The sequence below is a fragment of the Macaca thibetana genome, chromosome 1 (assembly GCF_024542745.1).
Source record: "Macaca thibetana thibetana isolate TM-01 chromosome 1, ASM2454274v1, whole genome shotgun sequence".
NCBI classification, from domain to species: domain Eukaryota; kingdom Metazoa; phylum Chordata; class Mammalia; order Primates; family Cercopithecidae; genus Macaca; species Macaca thibetana.
In genome coordinates this window covers 192,019,778-192,038,035 of record NC_065578.1, presented here as the reverse complement: position 1 = coordinate 192,038,035, position 18,258 = coordinate 192,019,778, and the positions used below count along the sequence as shown (strand labels likewise).

General features: G+C 38.4%; 1 pseudogene; it reads left to right on the top strand.

Moving 5' to 3' along the window:
* Positions 1–15,309: 15,309 nt before the first annotated feature.
* Positions 15,310–16,386, top strand: LOC126960025 (peroxisomal membrane protein PMP34-like; annotated as a pseudogene).
* The last annotated feature ends 1,872 nt before the right edge of the window (positions 16,387–18,258 follow it).

Here is an 18,258-nt window from a genome sequence, read left to right as displayed (position 1 = left end):
CTCGAAGTCAAAGCCACCTGTTTCAGATCTACTCCAGGGAACTCCTCATTTTTCCCTGAAAATATATAGATAAGATATACATGTGATTAAACTTCTGTGTTTTTTTCTCTTATTAATCTTTTATTGCAAAGGTCTGTCCCAACTGAGAACTCATGCAGGGTAGAGAGAAAAATCATGTTTCTTCACCTGCAGCTCATTAAATGACTCAAAACAACATTTAAATAGGAAACCAATGAGGTGTTTAAGCAGGGAAGTAGCAAAAATTGATTTAACAGTATAGGAAAATAATTTTACTTCAAGGCAGAGAACGTGTTGTAAATGGGAAAGACTACAAACAAGAACACCCATTGAAAAGCCACTGCAACAATCCAGGCCTGATTTCAGCAATTCAGAAGTTATGACAATTTTGACAAGAATATGGCTGAAGTGTCCCGTTATCTATAAAAGGAATATTTCATAAACACTTTTGTAAGAGAAAGCTTAAACTATTATACAACACAAAATATTTTAAATACTGTGGAAGCAATCACATTCTCACAATTAATGTACTAGTTATAAACCATTACGTGCTTTTGAAAGTATATTCTTAAAAAACTTCCACTGGGCAAGAACTTGTCCAGTAGTTCAAGTGTGTACAATACCTGGCACACAATATGTACTCAATAAATATTTACTAAATACATACATACATTCATCATTTCTTTAAAAATACCACCCCATTCAGATACCACACCTATTTACTGGCTTTACCACCTCCACCTACCATCCCGCCTCCAGTTACTATGGAAAAAATGTCTTTTATCCATAGCATATTCTCATAGAATATGAGCTACAATCCTAGCATGTAAATATTTGAAAATAGACCAGAAATTATCTTTGACTTATAAAATTAAACAACATAATTTTAAATCACACAAAATATAGTAGGATTAAAAGTTAGGAATATGTCTGCAGAGAAGAAAGCCAGCAAAAATTCAAGTTGTTTGTTTTCCTAAACACTAGTCATATTGGAAATGTGTTGTGTTAAAAGACAAAATTACAACAAATCTAGTTTTACAGACGTTAATTGGCCTTTATTTGTGACTTTAGAACTGAGCAGCAGTTCAGTCCAAAAATGGCCCAGAATGTTCCACCCCACCAAATGTGTAGGTTATATTCGTAACTAGAGTAAAGGAAGTGACATACAGAAAACTGCAGTGAGGTACAGAGATAGCCCAATTGGTTATAGCTCACATCTGTCTTATTTGAACCTGATTTGAACAATTGGCCGCCTGTGATTGGCTGAGATTCTGTTCCTAAGTTAGGTTTTCAGTTTGTTTAAGTGCTGAGTTGGGCTGCATTTAGGAACTCACACATAGGCCTCCTTGGGCCAATTTTAGTTTGTTTTAACAGTTGTTCATGTGATTTAAAGGATTTGATTAAACACAGTAAAGAACTTCCTGGTGGTGAGGACACCTAAAAGAAGAATGAGTGATAAAAAGAAATTCAGCATCTCCCTCTCTAGGAAGCTTTATAAACATACTAACTCCTTATAAGTCTCAGTAAATTTCTATGTAAAATTCATAATGTCATGGGTATAGTTTGAGCTAAAATTTACTTCTGCTAACTATGACTTCTGTTTTTAAGTTTGCAAAGTAAATAAATTAAGTGAAAAATATTTCAATGGGAAAACAGACTACTGAAGAAAACAAAATGCAATCAGGTACTATTGTAACATAAAATCCATAAACTTAGGAAATATAACAATTATAAACAATTATTTATTTGCAAAGAGAGTGCTCCCCAAGGTCCTCACCACACCAGGAAGTAATCATACTGCATTTATTTTTAAATAAATCATTATTCAAAGTTTTCACTAATTTTCACTGACATCCTAAAAGGTAAATACTAGTCAATCTCTTTACATTTTGTTTGTTTGAGATGGAGTCTTTATCTGTTACCCAGGCTGGAGTGCAGTGGTGTAATCTCAGCTCACTGCAACCTCCACCTCCCAGGTTCAAGCGATTCTCCTGCCTCAGTTTCCTAAGTAGCTAGGACTACAGGTGTGCACCACCACATTGGGCAAAATTTTATATTTTTAGTAGAGACAGTGTTTCACCATGTGGGTCAGGCTGGTCTTGAACTCCTGGCCTTAAGTGATCCTCCCGCCTTGGCCTCTCAAAGTGCTGGGATTATAGGCATGAGCCACCACACCTGGATAATTTTTGTATTAGTAGAAACAGGGTTTCGCCATGTTGGCCAGACTAGAGTCTCTTTACATTCAATTCAAAAAGTCACAAATTAAAACTAGTTTACATTAGAGACTATAAAAAAGCATTTAATCAAGGCTACTAGAAAGTAATTTCAAATACTAGCTATTTAAAGGACCAGGTGCCATTGAAAAGGATTGAAGCAATTTAAAGAGACAGGTGAGATTTAAAAGGATAGACTACATTTTAAAAGTTGGTCTTTGAAACGCATAGCTCTGAGTGAGAAAAGAAAAGGTAAAAGGAAGGAAGACAAACCCTGTGGCAATTTGGCAGTGAAGGGAGGAAGAAGAAAAAAGGGAAGAAAAAAATTAGGGTCCTATAAGACAAAAAAGAACCATAAAATTGGAGGATTCAAAACCCTTCCCCAATCATCATCATTAAAACAAGCAAAAGGAAAACTGTTAAATATCTGAACTTTTCTACTTTTTCAGAAGAGGGCACCACTAAATTAGGAATCTAGTAAAATATCCTAATTTCATAAAAACAAATAAGATAAAGATAAGCTATGTCCAGAGAGATAGGAGAGAGAGAGAGAGAGAGAGAGATGAAAACAAAGGAAGGAAGGAAGCAAGGAAGGAAGGAAGGAAGGAAGGAAGGAAGGAGGGAGGGAAGAAGGGAGGAAAGGAGGGAGGGAGGAGGGAGGGAGTTGAGGGAGGGAGGAATCAAAAGGTTTTCTAGAGATCCACTGGGAGAATTCTATTTATACCTCATTGGTCAGAATGGAGATTGCATGGTGACTTCTAAGTACAAGGGCACCTGAAATAATGATAAATATTTTTCCAGCCTCTAGTGGAAGGTAAAAAGAGAAAAGTGAACTTGAAAACTTTTGGGTAACCAATAAACGGTATGTGTCATATCTCTTCTATAACTGAAATACTTTACTTCCATGCTCATGCTTTATTAGTAATTCAGCTAAATGTAAAAGTATAAGCTGAAAATGATACTAACTTAGACTTTTAAAGTCATTGCCCCATTGCCTTCGAGCTTCAGTATTGTTAAAAGCCCATTGTTCATTCTACTTCCTGTCCTTTATATGTGACTTGTATTTGCTTTTCTGAAAGGTTGTGGAATCTCTTTATCTCTGGGGTTCTGAAATATCATGGTGAAGTGCCCTGGTTTTGAGTCCTTTTTATATTATCAGATCTGGAACTTTACCAGTTCAATTGTCACAAAGATCAAACCTCGAGTCTCCATCCAGGATGAAGGAAGGTCAGTTTCATAGTTGTTTGCAGAATGGGGATGAGAAATATCTGTTTCATAAACAGACCTTCAACTAATTCCTCTGTCATGTCCCATTACCAACATCTTTGCAGTTCCTGATGCCTACAATCACTCACTAAGCTATCTTAAAATCATCTGGCATGCATTCACTTTTTTCATGTTGGCATCCCATTTGCAAGCCCTTGGTGTTAGCTTTCTCTTTTCTGATAATTCATCAACTCACTTCTCACCTTCAAATAGTGTGTTGACAATTATTTTCTACTGTAATCTCAATCTCTTACTTCATTTATCCTCTAAGTTTATGTCTTTTAAAAATACTCTTATTTTAGTGAGATTTCAAGAGGAAGCAGAGGCAAATATGTGTTCAGTCCACCATAATTAATCTGAAGTTCTCTCAACTTCAGCTATAGTGTAAAGAATGAATTGGCAGGGGGAGGAGTAGAAGTGGTTGGAGTGGGGAGGTGGTGGTAAGTCAAGACTGAGAGTGAGGAGACAAGACTTTTAGTAAGAAGTGATGAGTATCTGAACCACGATAGTGGCAGGAAAAAGAGAGATAAGAGGACAAATTTGAGACAAACTACATTGATAGAAGCAACTGGAGTTGGTAAGTGTTGGAAAGAAGTCCAAGAGGTACAGCACATAAGAGTAATTTGTGTAGGTTATATTTCAATAGTAGCAACAGTGAGCTTTAACTCCTGGCTGGGGTAATTGGAAAAAAAATGGGTGAAATTTGATAGGTGGAGATGGAGGCAGGGCATTGTAAGTTAGATAATTAATCATGAGCATTTATTCATAACAAGTGTTTTATGAAGGCTAGAACTTAGAATATTCTGAAATTGAAAAACTGTTGCTTTGACAAGCACAATTAGTATGTGTCTTCCTGAAGAGGGAACTGTGATTTGCCTTTGGGGCATATCTTCCCTTTGTTCCCTTTGCTCATTCCTCTATCATTTCAGTAATGACCATGTAAGACAAGTGCTCAGATATTTTACTTAGCCAAACCTGAAATCAGAATAAACCCAAATATCAATGCTTTATTTATCATGGGCTAACAATAAGTGTTGTGTTTGTGCTGTTGTTTTAACAGTTATATGTTCTCACGATTCAAAAAAAAATTTAAGTGAAAAAATCTTGCTCCTGAACAAGACGGCTGAATAGGAACATCTCCAGCCTCCAGCTCCCAGTGCAAGCAACACAGAAGATGGGTGATTTCTGCATTTTCAACTGAGGTACCGGGTTCATCTCACTGGGGACTGCCAGACAATTGGTGCTGGTCAGCCGGTGCAGCCCGACCAGCGAGAGCTGAAGCAGGGCGAAGCATTGCCTCACCTGGGAAGTGCAAGGTTCCAAAAGACGGGAATGCCTTTTCCTAGCCAAGGGAAAATGAGACACACAACACTTGGAAAATCGGGTAACTCCCACCCTAATACTGCACTTTACCAAGGGTCTTAGCAAACGGCATACCAGGAGATTATATCCCACACCTGGCCTGGAGGTCCCCACACCCACGAAGCCTCCCTCATTGCTACCACAGCAGTCTGAGATCTACCCACCACAGTTCAAGGAGGTCTGCCTGTCTCTGTAGACTCCACCTCTGGGGACAGGGCATAGCTAAACAAAAAGCAGCAGAAACCTCGGCAGATGTAAATGACCCTGTCTGACAGCTTTGAAGAGAGAAGTAGGTCTCCCAGCACAGAGGTTGAGATCAGAGAACAGACAGATTGCATGCTCAAGTGGGTCCCTGACCCTTGAGTAGCCTACCTGGGAGACATCCCTTACTAGGTGCAGACCAACACCTCACACCTCACACGGCTGGGCACACCTCTGAGACGAAGTTTCCAGAGCAAGAATCAGACAGCAACACTCGCTGTTCAGCAATATTCTATCTTCTGCAGCCTCCACTGCTGATACCCAGGCAAACAGGGTCTGGAGTAGACCTCAAGAAAACTCCAACAGACCTGCAGCTAAGGGTCCTGACTGTTAGAAGGAAAACTAACAAACAGAAAGGACACCCAAACCAAACCCCATCAGTTCATCACCATCATCAAAGACCAAAGGCAGATAAAACACAAAGATGGGGAAAAAGCAGTGCAGCAAAGCTGGCAATTCAAAAAATCAGAGCGCATCTCCCCCTCTAAATGAATGCAGCTCATCACCAGCAACAGATCAAAGCTGGATGGAGAATGACTTTGACAAGTTGAGAGAAGAAGGCTTCAGTCGATTAAACTTCTCAGAGCTAAAGGAGGAACTATGTACCCAGAGCAAAGAAACTAAAAATCTTGAAAAAAGAATGGAAGAATGGATAACTAGACTAATCAATGCAGAGAAGGCCATAAACAAACTGACAGAGATGAAAACTATGACACGAGAATTACGTGATGAATGCACAAGCTTCAGTAACCGACTCGATCAACTGGAAGAAAGAGTATCAATGATTGAAGACCAAATGAATGAAATGAAGCGAGAAGAGAAGTCTAGAGAAAAAAGAGGAAAAGGAAATGAACAAAGCCACCAAGAAATATGGGATTATGTGAAAAGACCAAATCTATGTCTGATTGGTGTGCCTGAAAGTGATGGGGAAAATGGAACCAAGTTGGAAAACACTCTTCAGTATATCATCCAGGAGAACTTCCCCAACCTAGTAAGGCAGGTCAACATTCAAATTCAAGAAATACAGAGAACGCCACAAAGATACCCCTTGGGAAGAGCAACTACAAGACACATAATTGTCAGATTCACCAAAGTTGAAATGAAGGAAAAAATGTTAAGGGCAGCCAGAGAGAAAGGTCGGGTTACCCACAAAGGGAAGCCCATCAGACTAACAGCAGATCTCTCAGCAGAAACTCTACAAGCCAGAAGAGAATGGGGGCCAATATTCAACATTCTTAAAAAAAAAAAAAGAATTTTCAACCCAGAATTTCATATCCAGCCAAACTAAGTTTCATAAGTGAAGGAGAAATTAAATCCTTTACAAACAAGCAAATGCTGAGAGATTTTGTCACCACCAGGCCTGCCATACAAGAGACCCTGAAGGAAGCACTAAACATGGAAAGGAACAACCGGTACCAGTCATTGCAAAAACATGTCAAAATGTAAAGTCCATTGATGCTAGTAAGAAACTGCATCAACTAGTGAGCAAAATAACCAGCTAATATCACAATGACAGGATTAAGTTCACACATAAAAATATTAACCTTAAATGTAAATGGACTAAACAGTCCAATTAAAAGACACAGACTGGCAAATTGGATAGACTCAAGACTCATCAGTTTGCTATATTCAAGAGACCCATCTCACATGCAGAGACACACATAGGCTCAAAACAAAGGGATGGAGGAGGATCTACCAAGAAAATGGAAAATAAAAAAAAGCAGGGGTTGCAATCCTAGTCTCTGATAAAACAGACTTTAAACCATCAAAGATCAAAAGAGACAAAGAAGGCCATTACATAATGGTAAAGGGATCAATTCAACAGGAAGAGCTAACTATCCTAAATATATATGCACCCAATACAGGAGCACCCAGATTCATAAAGCAAGTCCTTAGAGACTTACAAAGAGGCTTAGACTCCCATTGAATAAAAATGGGAGACTTTAACACCCCACTGTCAACATTAGACAGATCAACAAGACAGAAAGTTAACAAGGATATCCAGGAATTGAACTCAACTCTGCACCAAGCGGACCTAATAGACATCTACAGAACTCTCCACCCCAAATCAACATAATACACATTCTTCTCAGCACCACATCACACTTAATCCAAAATTGACCACGTAGTTGGAAATAAAGCACTCCTCAGCAAATGTACAAGAACAGAAATTATAACAAACTGTCTCTCAGACCACACTGCAATCAAACTAGAACTCAGGACTAAGAAACTCAATCAAAACTGCTCAACTACATGGAAACTGAACAACCTGCTCCTGAATGACTACTGGGTACATAACAAAATGAAGGCAGAAATAAAGATGTTCTTTCAAACCAATGACAACAAAGATACAACATACCAGAATCTCTGGGACACATTTAAAGCAGTGTGTAGAGGGAAATTTATAGCACTAAATGCCCACAAGAGAAAGCAGGAAAGATCTAAAATTGACACCCTAACATCACAATTAAAAGAACTAGAGAAGGAAGAGCAAACACATTCAAAAGCTAGCAAAAGCAAGAAATAACTAAGATCAGAGAAGAACTGAAGGAGATAGACACACAAAAAACCCTCCAAAAAATCAATGAATCCAGGAGCTGGTTTTTGGAAAAGATCAACAAAATTGATAGACTGCTAGCAAGACTAATAAAGAAGAAAAGAGAGAGGAATCAAATAGATGCAATAAAAAATGATAAAGGGTATATCACCATTGACCCCACAGAAATACAAACTACCATCAGAGAATACTATAAACACCTCTACACAAATAAACTAGAAAACCTAGAAGAAATGGATAATTTCCTGGACACTTACACTCTCCCAAGACTAAACCAGGAAGAAATTGAATCCCTGAATAGACCAATAGCAGGCTCTGAAATTGAGGCAATAATTAATAGCCTACCAACCAAAAAAAAAGTCCAGGACCAGACAGATTCACAGCCGAAATCTACCAGAGGTACAAGGAGAACCTGGTACCATTCCTTCTAAAACTATTCCAATCAATAGAAAAAGAGGGAATCCTCCCTCACTCATTTTATGAGGCCAACATCATCCTGATACCAAAGCCTGGCAGAGACACAACAAAAAAAGAGAATTTTAGACCAATATCCCTGATGAACATTGATGCAAAAATCCTCAATAAAATACTGGCAAACCAAATCCAGCAGCACATCAAAAAGCTTATCCACCATAATCAAGTGGGCTTCATCCCTGGAATGCAAGGCTGGTTCAATATATGCAAATCAATAAATGTAATCCAGCATATAAACAGAACCAAAGACAAAAACCACATGATTATCTCAATAGATGCAGAAAAGGCCTTTGACAAAATTCAACAGCCCTTCATGCTAAAACTCTCAATAAATGAGGTATTGATGGAACGTATCTCAAAATCATAAGAGCTATTTATGACAAACCCACAGCCAATATCATACTGAATGGCCAAAAACTGGAAGCATTCCCTTTGAAAATTGGCACAAGACAGGGATGCCCTCTCTCATCACTCCTATTCAACATAGTGTTGGAAGTTCTGGCTAAGGCAATCAGGCAAGAGAAAGAAATAAAAGGTATTCAGTTAGGAAAAGAAGAAGTCAAATTGTCCCTGTTTGCAGATGACATGATTGTATATTTAGAAAACCCCATTGTTCAGTCCAAAATCTCCTTAAGCTGATAAGCAACTTCAGCAAAGTCTCAGGATACAAAATCAATGTGCAAAAATCACAAGCATTCTTATACACCAGTAACAGACAAACAGAGATCCAAATCATGAATGAACTCCTATTCACAATAGCTTCAAAGAGAATAAAATACCTAGGAATCCAACTTACATGGGATATAAAGGACCTCTTCAAGAAGAACTACAAACCACTGCTCAGTGAAATAAAAGAGGACACAAACAAATCGAAGAACATACCATGTTCATGGATAGGAAGAATCAATATCATGAAAATGGCCATACTGACCAAGGTAATTTGTAGATTCAATGCCATCCCCATCAAGCTACCAATGACTTTCTTCACAGAATTGGAAAAAACTGCTTTAAAGTTTATATGGGAACAAAAAAGACCCCGCATTGCCAAGACAATCCTAAGTCAAAAGAACAAAGCTGGAGGCATCACGCTATCTGACTTCAATCTATATTACAAGACTGCAGTAACCAAAACAGCATGGTACTGGTACCAAAACAGAGACAGAGACCAATGGAACAGAACAGAACCCTCAGAAATAATACCACACATCTACAGCCATCTGATCTTTGACACCTGACAAAAACAAGAAATGGGGAAAGGATTCCCTATTTAATAAATGGTGCTGGGAAAACTGGCTAGCCATAAGTAGAAAGTTGAAACTGGATCGTTTCCTTACTCCTTATACAAAAATTAATTCAAGATGGATTAGAGACTTAAATGTTAGACCTAATACCATAAAAACCCTAGAAGAAAACCTAGATAACACCATTCAGGACATAGGCATGGGCAAGGACTTCATGTCTAAAACACCAAAAGCAACGGCAACAAAATCCAAAATTGACAAATGGGATCTAATTAAACTAAAGAGCTTCTGCACAGCAAAAGAAACTATCATCAGAGTGAACAGGCAACCTATAGAATGGGAGAAAAATTTTGCAATCTACTCATCTGACAAAGGGCTAATATCCAGAATCTACAAAGAACTCAAACAAATTTACAAGAAAAAAACAAACAACCCCATCAAAAAGTGGGCAAAGGATATGAACAGACATTTCTCAAAAGAAGACATTCATACAGCCAACAGACACATGAAAAAATGCTCATCATCACTGGCCATCAGAGAAATGCAAACCAAAACCACAATGAGATACCATCTCACACCAGTTAGAATGGCAATCATTAAAAAGTCAGGAAACAACAGATGCTGGAGAGGATGTGGAGAAATAGGAACACTTTTACACTGTTGGTGGGATTATAAACTAGTTCAACCATTTTGGAAAATAGTATGGCGATTCCTCAAGCATCTAGAACTAGAAATACCATATGACCCAGCCATCCCATTACTGGGTATATACCCAAAGGATTATAAATCATGCTGCTATGAAGACACATGCACAAGTATGTTTATTGCAGCACTATTCACAATAGCAAAGACTTGGAATCAACCCAAATGTCCATCAGTGATAGACTGGATTAAGAAAATGTGGCACATATACATCATGGAATACAATGCAGCCACAAAAAGGATGAGTTAGTTTTTGGACGGTTGACGGAAAATTCCCCTCTGCTCTCTGAAGATTTGCTAAAAATCTACTGACAAAAGGAATATTAACAGAAGAAAATGTACACAAATTTATTAACTTCCACAGGAGTGGGGGTAAAAATCACATAATGCTTATCCCAGCATGCAATGAGGTACAGATGCTTATATACCCTTTTCTTAGGTGACAGGGAGATGAGAAAGTGTGGATTTTAGGGTGACTATGAAATGATCTCTAGGGGGACCCAGTGGGCTTGAAGAACATACAATCGCCTGGAATAAAGTATGTTGGGCCCACAGTGCAAACAATGGCTTATGACAAATCTGTCTAGGTGTGTTGACAGACTTCTGTCTTTCTTCCTGCAGTATGAGTTCAGTTAATGAAAACTCAGGGAAGGGGCCAAAGGTAATTGATTTCTTCTTTGGCAAATCTAGACTTCAGGCAGATAAGGCAACTGCAGAGAACAACTTCACCCTATTTTTTGGGAGAGCTTTGGGGGATACAGAGGATTGAGATACAGGAAGAGAGGGAAGGTCAGAGAGATCCTAAGTCGTCGTCTTCAGTTCAGCATGTTAAAGTGCCATATTTTGGGGTATTGGTTTCTAAGTCCCAACATTTTCAATTTTATTATTTTGCTTCAATGAATAACCTCAGACATGAACCAGTTCACACACATTCAACTGTATTTGTAAAAGGCAAATATTTCATTTAGGAATAAAAATTGAGTGTTTTAGCAAAACTATAATCATGCAGACCCGGTAAAATGTTTAGCCTTGTTTTTCTGTTTTATTTTTTCATAAATCTGGAGCTAGACCAATGTATGCTTAAAACCAGTTTTTTAGTAACTTATGTGAGTTTGTGTTTACTTATAATTTAACCTCCGGGAGACCAAAGTAGAATTGAGAACACAGCTAAAGAAATATGCAGGAAGTCCTCCGAGAGAAAAGAATGGGGTAGAATGATATCAGCCTTGGCAGCACAGTATGCACCAACTGTTGGAGTCACCCACATGGTGCTGAGGCTTTCTAACTTCAACTTTGGGATATCTCTACTGTCATTCTAACAGTCTACCCGTTTTTTGTTTTGCTTCACTTTGTGTGTTTTGTAGAGATAGGCTCTCACTATGTTGCCCAGGGTGGTCTCAAACTCCTGAACTCAAGCAATCCTCCTGCCTAAACCTCTGAAAGTGCTAGAATAACAGGTATGAGCCACCATGCCTGGTGTACTGTTATTCTATTATATTCTCATTCTATTAACCTATTATTATGTTCTGCCCTGACCATAGAGACCAAAGATATTCTTCTTTATGAGAATGGATTTTCCCTGGAGAATATTAAATTCTCATTATCAGCAGAATGGAGAATGGGATAATCCTCAGGCAGCACATGAGGTGGACATTGGAAATTGCATGCATTTTACAGGCAATTTGGCCTTCACTTCAAGGTTAGTGCCTCCTAGAAGCTAAGGGAAAAGTTGGTGAGGGACTCTAAGGTCTAAGTTAAGTATATGGGCTATAAGAGAAGTCAATTCTGGGCTGGGCCCTGTGGCTCATGCCTGTAATCCCAGCACATTGGGAGGCTGAGGAAGATGGATCACCTGAGGTCAGGAGTTCAAGACCAGCCTGGCCTACATGGTGAAACCTGCCTCTACTAAAAATACAAAAATTAGCTGGGAGTGGTGGCACGCACCTGGATCTCCAGCTACACAGGAGGCTGAGGCAGGAGAATCACTTGAACCTTGGAGGCCGAGGTTGCAGTGAGCCAAGTTCATGCCCTTGCATTCCAGCCTGGGCAACAGAGCAAGACTTCGTCTAAAAAAAAAAAAAAAAAATGCAGCAGCAGCAACCAATTCTGGCCAGGCACAGTAATCCGAACACTGAAGCAGAAGGGTCACTTGACACCAGGAGTTCAAGACCAGCCTGGGCAACATGGGGAGACCTTGTATCTACAAATAATTTTTGTTTTAATTAGCCAGGCAGGGTGGCATGTGCCTGTGGTCCTAGCTACTCAGGAAACTGAGGTTGGAGGATCACTTGAGCCTAGGAGGTCAAGGCTGCAATAAGCTGTGATTGCAGCACTGCACTCCAGCCCAGGCAACAGAGTGAGTCTTGTCTCCAAAAAAAAAAAAAAAGAGAGAGAGAGAGAAGCCATTCTATCAATTCTTGTATCAATTGTAAGTTACTCTCTGATTGTACTGCTATCTCCAAGTTTCTCTTAATTCATAGCATTGACTAGTAATCAAGGAAATGCAACTTAAAACCACAATAAAATATATTTTCACATCTTAAAATCAGCAAACAAATTATAAAAGTCTGACAATATCATGTCAGATAGAATGAGAAGCAAAAAGAATCCTTCGCTGTTGCAGGGAGCATAAATTGGTACTAACGTTTTAGAAAACAATTTATCATCATCTAGTAATGTTGAGAATATGCATATTCTACAACCTAGCCATTCCACAGCTGGGCATGTACTCTGGAGAAACTCTTGAATTGGTACACAAGTAAACAAGTACAAGAATGTTTTTGTGTTGTTTGTATTAGAAAAAAATGGAGAGAATATAACTATCAGTGGGAAAGAGCTAAATGAATTATAATGTATTTATATGAGGGACATTTTCAAATAATAAGAATAAGATAATAAGAATAAAATAAAGTTGCTTAAATTAGAAAACAGATCTCACAAAAACAACTATGAACAAAAAAGCAAGCTGAACAGCAATGCATATGCTTCAATAAATTGTTGTGATAATATAATGTCTTGAATCATATATATGACTTGGAATTTTCCTCTGTTAATGAGAACGTATTCTGGAGGCAAATACTCCTGCTCCCAATCCCCGTGCTGGGAGGTGATGGGTGGAAGCATGAAGGAAGAAAAATAATCCCCGCTGTTACATAAGCTCTCATTTAGTTAATTAATTGGATTAACATCCCACAACCTACTCCTTTTCCCACACATGCTTCCTCTGAGTTTGTTTGATACAGTGATTAAGAGCATGTCGTGCATAGATGGCCTAGATTTAAAGCCCTTCTTGTGTTTTCAGCATTTTACTTAATTATTCTGGGTATCAACTTTCTCACTGAAAAAAAATGCAGTTAACAAGATTTACTTTTCATTAACATTGTGGTAATAAGCAACTTAATCTAGGTAAAACTTAGTGCCTGGTAAATAATAAGTACTACGTAAATGGTAGTGATTATGGAGCCTCTCACAGTTTCTACTGGTAAGAAGAATACCTCCCATCTCTGCTCCAGGCTTCTCTCATCTGTTCTGGGGCATGGTTTCTACTCTGGTTTTTCAAGACGCTCCCATGCAAATTCCGTATTTCAGAAATTTCATTGAAATCTAGTCCACGGGTAGGTGAAGACCTCTTAGATACCAAAAGCACAAACAAAATAAAAACAATAAAATGTACTTTATCAAAATTAAAACTTTTCTACTTCAGAGGAAACCATCAAGAAAGTTAAAAGACAATGCCTTGAAAGACAGAAAATATTTACAACTCATTTTTCTGATAAGAGAATTGTATATAGAATATATAAAGAATTCTCACAGCTCAGTAGGAACACGAAATGGGCAAAGGATCTAAATAGATTTATCCAAAGAAAATATACAAATGGCCAATGGGTATATTAAAAGGTGGTCAGTATCATTAGCCAGATGGTCAATAATAGGAAAATGTAAGCAAAACCACATGAGATACCACTTCATATCTACTAGAAGGGGTATAACCAAAAAGAGAGTTGGAGAGGATGTCAAGAAACTGGATCCCTCCTACATTACTGGTGAGAATAAAAATTGTTAAATGTGCTTTATAAACAGTTTGGCAGTTACTCAAAATGCCAAAGATACAATTACCATATGACCCAGCAATCCCACTAAATATATACCCAAGATAAATGAAAACATATGTCCACACAAAAACTTGCATACAAACTTAGATAAAAACGTTATTCATGACAGCCAGAAGGCAGAAACAACCCAAATGTCTATCAACTGATGACTGGATAAATAAAATGTGGTATTCGTACAATAAAATACTATTGAACAATAAAAACAGAATGAACCACTGATACATGCTGTACTATGTGTGAACCTTGGAAACGTTACACTGAGAGAATCCAGTTTAAAAAAAAATTGTATAATTTCATTTATATACAATTTCAGAATAGGCAAATCTATAGAGGTGGAAAGTAAATTGGTGGTTGACAGGGGCTGGGAGTGAGGGGAGCTTGAAGCAAAATGGTGAGAGACTGCTGACAGATACAGGAGTTTTTTTGGGGGGCGTGGGGGTGGTGATAAAAATGTTCTAATGTTGATTGTGATGATAATTGTACAACTCTGTGAATATACTCCAAACCACTGGATTTTACATTTCAAATTGATGTATTTTATAGTATATGAATTATATCACAATCAAACTGCTTTTTAAAAATCTGATGCACAGAACACTTCCCCTTTCTCAGGGCTGTCATGGATTTAGTCCTTTTGTATAACTTTCTTACCACTTTAATGAGATTTTTGAAAGGCGTAGCAAATGTGCTTGCTCAGTCCACTCTTGATTCAGAAGCTTTGGAGGGATTATTTTTAAAAAGAACTGCCCCAAAAATATACAGAGGACACACAGAAGTTATTGAACTATATACGTCACACAGGAAATGCAGATGAGTTCATACAAAAAAAAAAAAAAAGCTTGAGTCACGGGTGAGGGAAAAGAAAACCAGTTTGGTTTGTTATTTCTCTAAGGTGTAAGGCAACTTAATGAGAACTTGTTGGTTTGTTATTTCTCTAAGGGGTAAGATAACTTAATGAGAAAACTTGTCCTCACAACTCTGTGCTTCTCAAAAAGTACAACATGGTTTTAAAGAGTTTTCTGTTGAAATATGTAACAGAAAGTTAAAAATGAAGGAGGAGCCTTTCCTAACTCCACTGGCTACGGCATCTGTGGGAAAAGTGTGGCTGGGTCTTGGAGGAGCCGCACCAATGGCCTCCGTGCTGTCCTACGAAAGCCTGGTCCACGCAGTGACAGCAATGACAGTTTTTTCCCCTGGATACAGCTAGACTTCGACTTCAGGTTGATGAGAAAAGAAAATCCAAAACTACACACATGGTGCTCCTGGAGATCATTAAAGAAGAAGGACTCCTGGCACCCTATCGAGGGTGGTTTCCAGTGATTTCCAGTCTCTGCTGCTCCAATTTTGTCTATTTCTACACTTTTAATAGCCTCAAAGCAGTCTGGGTCAAAGGTCAACGTTCTACCACTGGAAAAGATCTGGTAGTTGACTTTGTTGCAGGAGTAGTTAAGGTGTTACTAACAACTCCACTCTGGGTGGTAAACACCAGACTGAAGCTGCAAGGGGCAAAATTTAGGAATGAAGACATTGTACCAACGAACTACAAAGGTATCATTGATGCTTTTCATCAGATCATTCGAGATGAAGGAATCTCGGCTTTATGAAATGGCACATTTCCCTCATTGCTGTTGGTCTTCAATCTTGCCATCCAGTTCATGTTTTATGAAGGTTTAAAACAGCAGCTTTTAAAGAAACGGATGAAGCTTTCTTCCTTGGATGTGTTCATCATTGGTGCAGTAGCCAAAGCGACTGCCACCAGCTCACCTATCCCATGCACACAGTACAGTCAATTCTGAGGTTTGGGCGTCATAGACTAAACCCAGAAAACAGAACATTGGGAAATCTTTGGAATACTCTCTATCTTCTTCACGAACGAGTAAGGCGCTTTGGAATACTGGGACTCTACAAAGGCCTGGAAGCCAAACTGCTACAGACAGTCCTCACTGCTGCTCTCATGTTCCTTGTTTATGAGAAACTGACAGCTGCCACCTTCACAGTTGTGGGGCTGAAGCGTGCACACAAACACTGAGACTCCTTCCCATGAAAAATTCCAAAGATTCTCAAGAGGGAGGTTTCCTCGTGAGTGAAGAGAAGTGATTCTCCTTTGACTCTGGCTCCTGCCACCACAAATGTTACCCTCATTGGCTTGAAAAGCATCCAAGGGTGAACAGGGAGTTTGGCCAACTGGACCTGTTGTCACCTTGTCATGCTGACTGGTTGGATTTTGGGGTGGCAGTTGTACGAATATGAAAAAAAAACCTTGTTGAAAACCTAAAAATGAAAGTTTGTGTTTATTGGTTTTCTTAAGAGAAATGGACTATTTTGCTCTCATGTGTAATATTTTCTATTTAAATTTTTCTTAAATATACCAGCTGTTTTCTTTCCCTGAACCCTCCCCCAGGTTCTAGGACAATTTAATAACATGTAATTCTCCTCAAATACTTTTGTATGTCTCAGTGTTGGTGTTTTCCTCCCTAAAACTAACATTAGGGCTGTGCCATGGGCATGGCTTGACTTTTGTTGGGCTTTTGTTTTCCTGCTTAAGGAGAGGTGTCTTTTTAGGATATGAGAGATTTATTTTGTGAAATGAAAATTGCTCATCCAAAATGATTCTCTTATAAACTATTGGTAAATGTCACTTATTCATTAGTGTTTGACATAATTTTTAGAATATTTACTTTGAATCAATCCTGTCATTACGAAAGACTTGAAGTTTTGTGTCCATCCTTACAAGCCCTGGTCAGTCAAGTCCCAGTAAATGGTCAGCACAAAAAAAAAAAAAAAAAAAGGAGGAGGAGATACCAGGGCTGATATGTATATTGTTCTCATAATAGTATACACAATTAAGGGAGCTTGGACTCATCCAAGAATGTTTCAGCGGGGTGACTATGGGACCTCTAACATGTAGAGGGGTGAAGGGGGCCAAAACCCTCTTATTCTCCTATAGTAACCAGAGTACTTTCAAATCCAAAGACTTCTCAGCATTTTTACGCCTATCTTAAAACTTTAATTGATAAGATTTCACATCTCAGACTCTAGATTCTTGCAGTTAGTGACATTACTCCTCTTTCACATGCTGCCTGAATTCCTCTCTTATCCACTAACAAGTGGTCATCTAACCTCTGTTTCAATACTTAACAGTGATGGGGAGTTCACTACCTTACAAAACATCTCACTCTATATTTGTGCAGCATGGTTGGCTAGAAAATTCTTCCTCACATTGAGACAAACTCAGTTTTTCTGTAACATTGACATATGTAGTCCTAGAGAGACTTTTGTTTCTACCCAAAATAGGCTTGTATGACCTTTTCCACATAGTAACCTTCTTGAAGGCAATTATCATGGATTTTTCAACATCTCCTCTAGGCTAAGCATCAGAAGTTTCTTCAGTGGTCCCTTATGTGACATGGCTTTAAGAAGTTCATGGCCATCTTGGTTATTCTTAAATTCTCTGGTAGCCAAGCCAAGTTTATTTCCACATGCAAAAAAGATGGATGGGTGGTAAGGCCTATGGTCCTGAACTAGTAAATGAATTAACATATGTGAAAGTATTTTTACAACTTAAAACACTTTGTAAACATAAGATACTGTTAAAACATATCTACTTCATAGAAGGCAACTTAGCAAAGCATATTAGAAACTTGCAACTCAAAATATGGTCTAAGGATACACCTGGCATCACTTGGAAGCTTGCAAGAAACAATTTCCGGCCCACCTCGTATCCATTAAATCCCACCTGCATTTTGACAAGATCTCCAAGTGTTTTGTTTGCACATTAAAGTCTGAGGAGCTTTGTAAGCTTAAAAATGTGCAAACACTTTCATTAAGCAGTCCTCGTTTTTAGGTATTTATCCTGAGAAAATGATTAGGTTATGTACACAGCATTTTTATAACAGCAAAAGCTTACAAAGAACTTAAAGGTCTACTAATAGAAAATTGGCCAAGGTGCTTTATGGTTCATCTATGGATACACCATTTGCCAGCCAAGGCTAACTCTATAAAGCAAACTGGTTCTTCTCAACTGGTGCTAGTGCCTAGAAGATGCCTGCTCC